A 13,763-nucleotide genomic window follows, 5' to 3' on the forward strand; every position below is an offset into this window, starting at 1 on the left:
AGTTCCTTTATTATGGCTGAATAAAATTTCATCACATATATATATATATATACATATATATATATATACACATATACAGAGAGATGATAGATATACTCCATCATGTGTGTGTGTATATTTTATACACATATATTACATTATATGCATATATATCACATATTCTTTATTCACTCATTCATTGGTTGAAGGACATTTAGGTTGTTTTATATCTTACTTTGTGAGTAATGAGTCAATGAACATGGATGTGTGGATATCTCTTCAAAATACTAATTTCAATTCCTTTGGATATATACTCAGGAGTAGGAATACTGGATGATATGGTAGTTCAATTTTTAGTTTTTTGAGAAACTGCTATATTGTTTTCCATAGTGGCTGTATCAGTTTGCATTCCCATCCAAAGTGTATAAAGTGTCACATCCATGCCAACATTTATCCCTTCTCTTTTTTATAATAGCTATTCTAACAGGTGTGAGGTGAAATCTCATTATGGTTTTGATTTGCATTTCCTTGATGATAAGTGATGTTGAGTACCTTTTCATGTACCTATTGGTCATTTGTATGTCTTCTTTGGAAAAATGTCTATTTATGTTCTTTGCATTTTAATTGGATTACTTGTTTTATTGCTGTTGAATTTTATGAGTTCTTTTTATATTATCAATTGGCAAATATTTCCCCCTTTTTCAGTTTACTGATTATTTCCTTTGATGTGCAGTTTGATTTTTTCCTTTGATCTTCCTTTCTCTTTAGTTTGATGTGGTCCTACCTGTTTATTTTAGCTTTTGTTGCCTAAGATTTTGTGTCTTATCCAAGAAATCATTGCCAAGACGAAGGTCAAAGATCTTTTTTTCTGTGTTTTCTTTGAGGAGTTTCAGTTTCAGGTCATACATATAAGTGTTTGGTTCTTTTTGAGTTAATTTTTCTGAGTGGTGTAAGATAGAGGTCCACTTTCATTCTTCTGGATATTGTGGATATTGTGGCTATCCAATTTTTCTGAACCCATTTATTGAAGAGGCTATCCTTTCCCTACTCTATATTCTTGACATCTTTGTCAAAAATTAGTTAAACATATATGCGTGGGTTTATGTCTGGGCTGTCTATTCTGTTTCACTGGTCTATGCACCTGTTCTTATGTCAGTGCCATACTGCAGGGGTCCCCAACCCCTGGTATCGGTCTGTGACCTGTTAAGAACCGGGCCACACAGCAGGAAGTGAGCGGCGGGCAAGCGAGCGAAGTTTCATCTGTATTTACAGCTGTTCCTCATCGCTGGCATTACCGCCTGAGCTCCGCCTCCTGTCAGATCAGCGGTGGCATTGGATTCTCACAGGAGCTCAAACCCTACTGTGAACTGCACATGCGAGGGATCTATGTTGCACGCTCCTTATGAGAACTTAATGCCTGATGATCTGAGGTGGAGCTGAGGTGGTGATGCTAGCGCTGGGGAGAGGCTGAAAATACAGATTATCATTAGCAGAGAGATTTGACTGCACAAAGACCATAATAAATCAATTGCTTGCAGACTCATATCAAAACCCATCAGCGAGTGGCAAGTGACAATTAAGCTGCATCTGTTCGCAGGCTTTAAGTCAGAATTGGACACTTATTTTAGTTCGAATGTGGCCCACCCATTATTTTATTTACCACTTCCATCTGCGCCTCTTTCCTGCACTGCGTACTTGTCTCAGTCACAGTTTTGGTAAGCTCACAAGCTAACCCTAGCCAAAATGAGTAAAAAGCAAACGTCGCTGGAGAGCTTCTTTGAAAAGGGGGAAAGACCCAATGATGAGACAGCAGAAGACTCTAAGACTGCCAACAAAAAGAAAGCTGCATTTAAAAGAAAATACCAAGAGTCCTACTTAAACTACAGGTTCATTACAACAGGTGATTCACATTCTCCAAGCCCTCTTTGTATAATATGTGATGACTAGCTATCCAATGAAGCCATGAAACCTTCAAAACTGCTTCCCCACATGGAGACCAAGCATCCTGCATTAAAAAACAAGCCTTTGGAGTTTTTCAAAAGAAAAAATTGTGAACATGAAGAACAGAAGCAATTATTGAAGGCCACCACTTCATCAAATTTGTCTGCACTGAGATCATCATTCTTGGTGGCTAACTGCATTGCTAAAGCTAAGAAGCCCTTTACTATTGGTGAAGGGTTGATCCTGCCTGCTGCTAAGGATATTTGTCATGATCTTTTAGGAAAGGCTGCAGTTCAAAAGGTGGCACATATTCCTCTTTCGGCTAGCACCATAACTAGAAAAACAGATAAAATAGCAGAGGATATTAAGACACAATTGTTAGAGAGAACTAATGAGTCACCATGGTACACAATCCAGGTTGACGAGTCTACCGATGTTGACAACAAGGCAACAATGTTTGCTTTTGTGTGATATATTTTTTGGGAGGATGCACGTGAGGATATGTTATGTGCACTTTTGTTGCCAACCAACACCACAGCTGCAGAACTATTCAAGTCTTTGAATTATTACATATCAGGAAAACTGAATTGGTCATTTTGTGTCGGTATACACACAGACGGAACGGCTGCCATGACTGGATGGCTTTCTGGTTTCACTACTCAGGTCAAAGAGGTCGCTTCTGAATGTGACTCTATGTGCTGTGTCACCCATAGAGAAATGCTGGCTAGCCGAGAAACGTCACCTGAACTTAACAACATTTTGCAGGATGTGATTAAAATTATCAACCACATTAAAGTACATGCCCTTAACTCGCATCTGTTTGCGCAGCTCTGTGAGGAGACAGACGCAGAGCACACACGTCTTCTCTTAGACACAGAAGTGAGATGGTTTTCTAAAGGTAGATCACTGGCCAGAGTTTCTGAGTTATGAGAGCTGCTCCAGAGATTACTTTTAGAAGAACAGTCACGACTGGCAGCACATTTCAGTGACACAGAATGGGTTGCAAAACTTGCTTACTTGTGTGACATATTCAACCTGCTCAGTGAACTTAATCTGTCACGTCAGGGGAGAACAACAACTGTGTTCAAGTTGGCAGATGAAGTGGCTGCATCAAAGCCAAACTAGAATTATGGGGACAACGAGTGAACATTGGGATTTCTGACATGTTTCAAACATTAGCAGAGATTTTGAAAGAGAATGAGCCAGGGCCTACTTTCTACCAGCTGGTGCACGATCACTGATCTCAGCTTTCAAAAGAGCTTGAGCATTACTTCCCAACCACAAAAGACCTCCGAACTGGGAAGGAATGGATCCGTGACCGATTTGTGAATAAGCCAGGTGAATAGACTTTGTCCATGCTAGAAGAGTATCAACTGCTTGAGACTGCAAGTGATGGTGGCCTTAAAAGTGTGTTTGAGGGCTTCCCTGGTGGCGCAGTGGTTGAGAGTCCGCCTGCCGATGCAGGGGACACGAGTTCGTGCCCCGGTCTGGGAAGATCCCACCCATGGCCATTGAGCCTGTATGTCCGGAGCCTGTGCTCCGCAACCGGAGAGGCCACAACAGTGAGAGGCCCATATACCGCAAAAAAAAAAAAAAAAAAAAAAAAAAAGTGTGTTTGACACAACTTCAAATCTCCATACGTTCTGGATTAAAGTCAAGGTGGGATATCCTGAGATTGCCACAAAAGCAATGAAAAGCGTACTTCCATTTCCAATATCCTATCTTTGTGAAGCAGAGTTCTGCAGTGACAGCAACCAAAACGAGATTACGGAGTAGACTAGACATAAGCAACACACGTCAGTGTCACTGTCTCCCATCACCTCCAGATGAGACCATTTAGTTGCAGGAAAACAAGCTCAGGCCTCCCACTGATTCTGCTTTATGGTGAGCTGTATAATTATTTCATTATATATTACAATGTAATAATAATAGAAATAAAGTATACAATAAATGTAATGTGTTTGAATCATACCAAAACCATCTCCCTCCCCCAGTCCATGGAAAAATTTTCTTCCACGAAACCGGTCTCTGGTGCCAGAAAAGTTGGGGAACTGCTGCCATACTGTTTTGATTACAAAAGCTTTGTAATATAGCATGTAATCAGGAAGCTTGATGACTCCAGCTTTGTTTTTTCTCAGGATTGTTTTGGCTATTCAGGGATTTTTGTGGCTTCATACATATTTTAAGATAATTTTGCTATTTCTGTGAAAAATGCCATTGGAATTGTAACAGGGATTGCATTCAATCTGTAGTTTGCTTTGGATAATATGGACATTTTCACAATATTCTTCCAATCCAAGAACATGAGATATCTTTCCATTTATTTGTGTTTTCTTCAATCTCTGTCATCAATGCCTTATAGTTCGCAGTATGCAGGTCTTCACCTCCTTGATTAAATTTATTCCTAAGTATTTTATTGTTTTTTGATATTATTGTAAATGAAATTTCTTAATTTTTCTTTTAGATAATTTGTTATTTGTGTATAGAAATACAACTGATTTCTGTAGTTGATTTTATATCCTGCAAATTTACTGAATTCATTTATTAATTCTAACAGTTTTTTGGTGGAGTCTTCAGGGTTTTATAAATATAAGATTACATCATCTGCAAACAGATACAACTGTACTTCTTCCTTTTTGATTTGTATGGCTGGTTTCTTTTACTTGCCTAATTGCTCTGGCTAGAAATTCCAGTGCTATGTTAACGGAAAAAACAATGCTATAGAAACGGAAGGACTGGGCTTCCTTGTGTTATTCCTGTTCTTAGAGGAAAGTCTTTAACTTTTTATCAGAGTATGATGTTAACTGTGGATTTGTCAAATATGGTTTTTAATATGTTGAGGAACATTCCCTCAACATATTAAAGTTATGCAATAATTTGAGAATTTTTATTATGAAAATTTGTTGCTCTTTGTTAAATGCTTTTTCTATATCTATCGAAATGATCTTATGATTTTTATTCTTCATTCTGTGAATGTGGTGTATTACATTTACTGACTTACATATGTTGAATCATCCTGGCATCCCAGGAATTAATCCCACTTGATCATGTTGTATAATTCTTTTAATGTGCTCTTGAATTCGGTTTGCAAATATTTGTTCAGGATTTTTACATCTATGTTCTTCAAGGACATGGCCTGTAATTTTCTTTTCTTGTAATGTCCTTGTCTGGTTTTGTATCAGGGTAATGGTGGCCTGGTAAAATGAGTTTGGAAGTGTTCCTTCCTCTTCAGTTCTTTGGAAGAATTTGAGAAGGACTGGTATTAATTCTCCTTTGAATATTTTGTAGATTTTACCTGTGAAGCCATCTGGTCCTGTGCTTTTATTTGTTGGCGAATTTTTGACTACAGTTCAATCTCCTGGCTTGTTATTGGACTGCTTAGATTTTTCTATTACTTCATGATTCAGTCTTAGTAAGTTGTGTGTTTCTAGAAATGTATCTATTTATCCTAATTTATCTGATTTGTTGGCACAAAATTGCTCATAGTAGTTTCATTATTCTCTGTATCTCTGTGGTATCAGTTGTAATGTCTCATTGTTTATTAATTATTTTATCAATTTATGTCATCACTCATTTTTTCTGAGTTAGTTTTGCTAAAGATTTGTCAATTTTGTTTTTCTTTTCTAAAAACCAATTCAGTTTCATTGATCTTTTCTGTTGTCTTTTTAGTCTCTCATTTGTTTCTGGTCTGATCTCATTACTTCCTTCAGCTAAATTTCAGCTTAGTTTGTTCTTCCTTTTCTGGTTCTTTTAGATAAACTATTTTCAAATCTTCACAATAGTACTAATAATTTCTGAGTACATGTCACATAAATAAAATTTCTTTTTCCTTAGGATAAATTTCCAAAATTCTTCCTTAGAACATGTTGTTTTGAGCTTCTTACTTTCCTTCCACCTGATAGAAAATTTGAACTCAGAGCAGTTCAGTTTTAATAGTTAGCATCTATTGAAATTTGTCTTAACGTAGGCTTATAATATTATTAAAGTCTTAAACGTAATATATGTATATATATGTAGGTGCAATACCAATCCTAATTCTATTTGTTAAGAATGGCTTTCCCTAGTGGTATAGGAAAAGAAAATAATATGTGTTATTTAAAAAAATCAGTTTGTAAAACACTGTCTGAAATTTAAGGATAAAAAAATGAGCATATAATTTGTCAAAAGATGACTTCTTGAATAAGTTCTTTAGGTAAAATAATTTTAATTTTACCTCAATTACATACATGTAAAGAAAAACAAGTCACTTTTCATGGATGAATGTAGATATGTCTATATTTTAAAACATTGAAACCACAAAATAATTATTTCATATCTGAATTACATAAGAATACAATGTACTGGAGAAAGATATAGAGATGAATGTGAAAAAACACTTTCGCTTTTTGCACTGACAATCTGGAAGTAAATATTTTTCAGATGAACATATGAATAGGAAAATACATGGAATTAAGGGCAATTTAAAAAAATATTTCTTAATTAAATATTTTTAAACCTTTGCTTTCTTTTTCAGAGGTGTAATAATGTTGCTGGACATACATGAGACAAAATGCTCTGCTGAAATATCTATTCACAGACTATACAAAATATATTGATTTTGTAAATTGTCTGCATACCAGCAGGATAATATCTTGTATTAAAACCTTTGCTAGACATGGAAAAAATATCTGATTCAGGAATAGTTTAATACAATATTATATTTGGCTAATCATGTTCTAACATAAAAAATGCCATTCAAGTCAGAAGTTATTTTGTCTTTTTGTAAAGTATGTTTTGCTGTTTATTCCAGCTTTGTTTGTTGTTTAGGTCTTCGAGCACAAAGGCTTAGAGCATTGGCTCTGGAAGCATCAAATGATCAGCAACCATACCTGGACCCTTCTACCTCTAAACTGAAAAAATGCAGACAGTTCTTTACCCTATTACAAATCTCTCTAACCTCCCTTAACCTCAGTAACAGTATATTGCTTATAGTTTTTTCTGTAGGAATTAAGTTAATCTAGGTAGAGTTTGTTAGTTTGCCTAGGACATAGTAAACACTATATAAACATTAGCTATTTTATCTGGAGGCATTGATCTTTACATATGATAAATACTAACATCTAATTAAGTTACTACTCAATACTAACATCTAATTAAGTTGCTCTTTGTGCTTAGCAGTTGAAACTTAATCCATTTAATAACGTTAGCCTCATTTAATATATTTATTACAAAAAAATATTTCTTGGCTATTATAAGGGCATTAATGAATTATAAGATAAGGCTCAATTGTTAAAAGTTTGGCTAATTTTGATCCAATTCCCTGTTCATCTTTCCTGCTCATTTTTCTCTTTTTTAACTATGGAAGGAAAGAGTCAATAGCTTTTACCATCTCTCTGTCTGTCTATCTATTATTTATCAGTCTATTCCTGGGGTGCCTATTGTTGTTCAACTAGTGTTCTGTCTAGTGCATATTGCAAACTTCAGAGAAGCAACATGAAAAGGGAATTTGCAGAAGGCCTTGATTTGGCAGATCCAAAGGGAAAGGATTTTCAGGTGCAAGGGGCTTTGTTGTCTAGTGGGATAACAGGACAAAGAAAAATATAGAGGATGAGTCAAGAGAGTTCTGAGCAATAGAAAGGAAATAAGATATTTAAGTATTGTCAAATTTCTGAGAGTAAGAAGAGAATTAATGTCACCTTTACAAACCAGGTAGTTTCCCAAAGAAGTTGCCTCTAATCAAATCTTTACTGGCTTCAGAATTTTCTTTCAAAGCAATATTTTTTCACTGGTGGAGGCATTTTATAACACACATGCATTTATAAAACACATTATTTTAAAGTCTCACATTTGGGGGATTTCACAGAAATCCTTTTTCCCTGAACATTTTCTATAGGAATATACAGGTTCATTGGATTAATGGAAGTATTTTAAAGCAAGGATGTGAAACTCATAAAATCAGCTTAAATATTTTACTTACTCATATCTTTGACAAAAAAATTGTGTGAGTTGGTTACTGTCATAATGAGTGAATGAACCCAGTTAACTGAGGCTCATGGAGCTTCAATAACTGGACTGAGTTCACAGCTAATTTATATGCCAGAAGTAAGATCCAAGTTCAGATCTGGGAAGATGAGTAAAGAATGGGCTATACAGAAACTACAAGTGAGGGGTGTGTGTATGTGTGTGGGTGCGCGCACGCGCAGGGTGAGGGGAGAGGGAGGTTAGAGGAAAATCCAAACAGCAGACATAACCCTTGGCAAAAAGAGAGTTGTGAACTTTTGAACCCTGCCAGTATACAAAGCATACAATAATACCCACCCACCCAGTTCTGCAGGTAATACAATCACAGTTCTCAGAGTAAATAAAGTCTAATCCCACCAGAGTGTACTTCAAATAAGAACTTTGTTTCACTGGTATTAGTTCCTTATTTTTTCAGTTGTTTCTAAGTTCTTACATATTTGTATCATCAGTATCACTCTGAGCTTCTATGCTTTTAAAGATAAGGACCAATAGTTTAATTTTACAACAAAAATTACCTAGTAATATACCAAGAATATAGAATATTTTATATAAATGCATAATACGTTTTTTAATTATAGTGGCATTTTCTGCTTATATTTCCCAAATGTAGATTAAATGTTTAATTATCTAATTCCATGTTAATTAAATAATTTTGGTATGTCATAAAAAGCGAATAAAATAATTCTTTTCAGAGATTAAAAAATTACTTTGTTACACATTTTAACTTCATGGGGCACAATTAAAAGAAGAGAAAAACAAATTTGTTGCTCTGTCCTTCTAATATGTTTTGGTCCATCTAGTATCTAGTATAATCTGCATATTCATTGGATTTTATCTTTTTTTTTTTTTTTTTTTCTGTACGCGGGCCTCTCACTGTTGTGGCCTCTCCCGTTGCAGAGCACAGGCTCCGAACGTGCAGGCTCAGTGGCCATGGCTCACGGCCCAGCCGCTCCGCGGCAAGTGGGATCTTCCCGGACCGGGGCACGAACCCGTGTCCCCTGCATCGGCAGGCGGACTCTCAACCACTGCACCACCAGGGATGCTCAATTTTATCATTTTTTAAATCTTTAGTACTATTCAAGTTCGGCAACTCGTACCAAAAACGCAAGATGATCATTTTCAGACAAACTGTGGGCTAATGAATATCTATTGTTCATCCTCTTGCCTTTGAACAAAATATTACCAAGGTGAAGGGAAAAAAATCACATACAGGAAACTATGACAATGAAAAGCATGTATGTGTACTCAAAATGGTAACATCAGATAATAATGCTGATGTTTACCAATTGTTTCCTAATTACCAGCATTTGCTGTAGATTACTTAATTTCTCCTCCTTATATTCTTTGGAGTGGGTTCTATTACAATCTTCCCACTTTACAAATGAGAAAAAAAGAGGCAGCAAGTAGTCATTTTTCCAAGAGGACACAACAAGTAATTGCTAGAGCTAAGAGCCTTATACCAGGCCCCTGGACTTGACTTTACTTTCTTTTGTGAAATGTGATCCTTTGAGATTTAAACAAATAAAAATTAGACTTCTTTTTCAATGTTTCTGGTTTTCTGCGACAGTTATTTGAACATCAAAAATAATAGTAAACGAACTATTAGACTGTTATAAAGTAAATTGAAGGTGTTCTCTATAATGCATGACATTTGCTTTTTGTCACACAATCTGGCCCAAATGTCAGATGAATATATTTTATAAAATTTAACTGAAAGCACAATACATATTACAAAGTTGAAAACTGTTACTAAAGGTGAAACAGCCAGGGGTTCAGGGCTTGAGTGCATTCCCTGCCTGGCTCCAGGCTCCATGCCGCATCTGGTCAGTGGCTGCCTCCCTCTTCCCCAGCAGTGCACCCATGGGCTGAGAGAACCTTGAATACTCCAGGACGAAAGGCTGGCAGGTCCAGAAAATTATCAAAGCTTTTCCTGCAGACTCTGAGGTGGGAGAGCCGAGTTCAGGACATTGGACCACCAAAGACCTCCCGGTCCCAAGTACTATAAATCAGTGAAGGCTCTCCCAGAGATTTCCATCTCAATGCTAAGACCCAGCTCTACTCAAAGGCCAGCGAGCTCTAGTGCTGGACACCCCATGAACACAACCCACCCAATAGCAGAGAGGCTGCCTAAAATCCTAATAAGTTCACAGACATTCCAAAATACATCATCGGATGCGGTCCTGCCACCCAGAAAGACAAAATCCAGCCTCATCCACCAGAACACAGGCGTCAGTCTCCTCCACCAGGAAGCCTACACAACCCACTGAACCAACCTTACCTACTGGGAGCAGACACCAAAAACAACGGGAACTACAAACATGCAGCCTGCAAAACAGAGACTGCAAACACAGTAAGTTAAGCAAAATGAGAAGACAGAGAAATACCCAGCAGATGAAGGAGCAAAGTAAAAACACGCCAGACCAAACAAATGAGGAAATAGGCAGTCTCCTGAAAAAGAATTCAGAGTAATGATAGTAAATATGATACAAAATCTTGGAAATAGAATGGAGAAGATACAAGAAACGTTTAACAAGGACCTAGAAGAACTAAAGAGCAAACAATGATAAACAATATAATAAATGAAATTAAAAATTCTCTAGAAGAAATCATTAGCAGAATAACTGAGGCAGGAAAATGGATAAATGGCCTGGAAGATAAAATAGTGGAAATAACTACTCAGAGCAGAATAAAGGAAAAAGAATGTAAAGAATTGAGGACAGTCTCAGAGACCTCTGAGACAACATTAAACACACCCACATTCGAATTATAGGAGTCCCAGAAGAAGAACAGAAAAAGAGGTGCGCTGTGGGGGCGCCGCCACGCAGAGGCGGCCGTGCGGAGGCTGGAAGGAAGCGGCCGGAGGGCGTGGCAAAGCGAGGGAAGCCCGCCGGCCCACAGACAACCGTCGCGGCCTGATGACGTCGCACAATGGCCAGCCCCCTCGGGTAATGGAGCCCGTTTGTTCCGCCTGCGTCGCGCCTCAAGCCGGAGCCTGTGAGGAGTGGAAGGGCTGAGGGACGTCTTTTCCGTTCTGCCCTGACACCTGCGAAGACATGGCCCCTTCTCTGCCCTTGTGCTGAGAACCGTGGGTACTGATGGATGTGGCCGAGAGCCCTGACTGGGACCCTCGCTCTCCAGAGGATGAAGAAGTGGAGCAGCAGGGGCTCTCTGACAATGACATCCTGAGGGAAAGTGGGTCTGAGCAGGATCTGGATGGGGCGGGGGGAGGGCTTCTGACATGGAGGACGAGGAGAACGTCGCCCCGGGACTGAGCCAGGAGGAAGAGGAGAGTCGCTCCAACGAGGAGGACCGGGACTCTGAGGCTCAGGAGCCAAGCGGGGGCCCGGCCAGGCCCCCGCAGACTGAGGGGGACCCGGGGAAGGAAGACTGCACCAGCGACCTGAGGGACGAGGCCTCGTCGGTCACCAGGGACCTGGACAAGCACGAGTTAGACTACGATGAGGAGGTCCCCAAGTAGCCCGCCCCCGCCACGCAGGAGGACGACACCTAGAAGGCCGGGCCCAAGGATGACGAGGAGAGGAGAGAAGGGGCTCGGGGGAGGACGGGAAGGCGGGCGTCCGCGGCATGGAGGACAGGGAGCCTGTGGAGGCCGCCAAGGAGAAAAGAAAAGAGGACAATGATGGAGAGATCAACGATGGAGAGATCGACGATGATGACCTGGAGGAGGGTGAAGTGAAGGACTCCAGTGACAGGAAGGTGAGGGCTCGTCCCACCTGCCGATTCTTCATGAAAGATGTTGTGACACCATTGTCCACTCCTCCTTCACCAATATCAAATTCCATACCATTCAGAGTCCAGGTTAAAGGTACAAAATATACGATATTCATCTCTTTAGTACCTCACAGTCCCCCTGCTCCAGAGGCCAGACTCCTTTCTCCTGGATCCAGAATACTGCTGTGAAGCCAGGGGAAGGGGGAGACTCAGAGGGCAGAGAGCGGCCATGACAAGGCTCACGGGAGCTGCGTGCGGCCTGCACGGGGGGTGGGGGCATGGCGGCGGTGGAGCCCCGTCCTACAAGTGGCCTCAAAGAAGCCTGTCCCTTGTCCCGAGGTGACCCAAGGTAGAGGGTGCACAGGAACACTCGGGACCCCTGTCAGCGAGTGCTGGGGGCGTGTCCTCTTGGCCGTGCTAATTCTGTGCTGCTGGTTTCTGCCGAGTGGGGGAGTCCGGCTCGTCTGAATTAGACAGCCATGCAATGGCTCCGTGTGTGCTGTGCCCGTGGAACGGGAGCGTAGCCGCCCTCGGGATGCAGATACGTGTGCAGTACCTTGTAGAAAGTAAATTGTTACAGGTCTTCAAAGGCTTTGGTATTTTAAATGTCATTATTTCAGAAAATTTAAACTTAAGCCGTAGACTTCTTTTTCATAATGACGTCAGCCCATCTCTGGAATTTCTGGAGTAAAATGATGGAGACAAACACGCATGCATACACATATATGTACTGCAGTCATTTCCAGTTAGCACTGTCCACAAACCGTGTGGTTCAGAAACCTGGCCATCGGTCAAGACCAGCTGGAGGCCCCCGTGGCAGCAAGGGCATGAGGCAGCAGCATCCACTATTGAGGCCACAGAGGCTCTGGTCCAGGTGCTTGGGGTCCCACTGCTGAAGTACTTCCCAGAATTTACCCCCAGAAGCACACACACCATGAAGCAAAGTTGGTGGTGGTACTGCAGGTCAGCATCATCGGGAGGTGCCTGGACAGACGAGGACAGTGTGCCCTCTCCAGGGGCGTCTGGGGGTCACGTCACAGTAGGAGGGGAGGTGCCTCCAGGTCACACTGAGCGCCCAGTTGGGGTTTTGGGGAGTGAGACTAGTGGGTCAGGCATTTCGCAGTGGAAAAATCTGAAGCTAGTGGGAAGTGGTCTTTTTTGCAGTTTAATTGGGCCTGATCCGTAACTTGTTTCAGGAATGTATTTTTTTTAATATTTAGTCACCTTTCCCCCATACTGTTTGTTTATTCTACAGAATAATGGGATAGAGTACAGAAGGAAATGGGTGTTCTGGAACATATCCTGCTTTTTCTTAGTTATGAGAAAGGTTTTGGATGTAAATGTTTTTGCTTACCTGCAGTTTGTAAGATTGGTGTTAAATTGAGATGAATGCGTTTCCGTTCTCTCCAGTAGCAAGAGGGTCACTTTAAAAATAAAATGAAGTTTTTCGTGTTTGGGGAGGATGTGGGGAAATGGAACCTCATATCAAGCTGGTGGGAACGTGAACCGGTGTGGCTGCCCTGGGCACAGCCTACTCAGTGTGATGGACGGAGCTGCTCTCTGAGCTGGCCACTCCCCTCTTGGGTGTCTATCCAAGAGAAACGAAGGCGTAAGCCACGCAAAGACTCGTACTAGCAGCATAGACACAACAGCTACGTGACTATGTGGAAACAACCCCAGTGTCCATCAGCTCATGAACGGATAAACAAAATGTGGTCCATCCTGATACTACAACGCGGTTGAACCTTGAGGACACTGCCAAGTAAAAGAAGCCAGTCACGAAAGGCCCCATATTGTACAGTTCCACTTACAGGAATTGTCCAGAGTGGGCAGATCCATAGAGACTGAAAGTAGGTTAGTCACTATCTAGGCCAGAGAGAGATGGGTAGCCATTGAGTACAGGGTTTCCTTTTGGGGGATGGAATGTTCTAGAATTAGGTAGTGGCAATGGTTGCACAACTTTGTGAATGTACAAAATCCACTGAATTGTGCACTTTAAATGGGGGTATTTTATGGTATGTAAATTACATCTTTGAAAATGCTTTTTAAAAAAATGTTTGTTAGCTATATTTCTGTTGTTATTGTGATCTGCAGGTTTATTGTTAAATTGC

General features: G+C 40.3%; 1 pseudogene; it reads left to right on the plus strand.

Moving 5' to 3' along the window:
• The first annotated feature begins 11,015 nt into the window (after window positions 1-11,015).
• Window positions 11,016-11,431, plus strand: LOC137208942 (zinc finger CCCH domain-containing protein 18-like; annotated as a pseudogene).
• The last annotated feature ends 2,332 nt before the right edge of the window (window positions 11,432-13,763 follow it).

The sequence above is a fragment of the Pseudorca crassidens genome, chromosome 2 (genome assembly GCF_039906515.1).
Source record: "Pseudorca crassidens isolate mPseCra1 chromosome 2, mPseCra1.hap1, whole genome shotgun sequence".
Lineage (NCBI taxonomy): Eukaryota > Metazoa > Chordata > Mammalia > Artiodactyla > Delphinidae > Pseudorca > Pseudorca crassidens.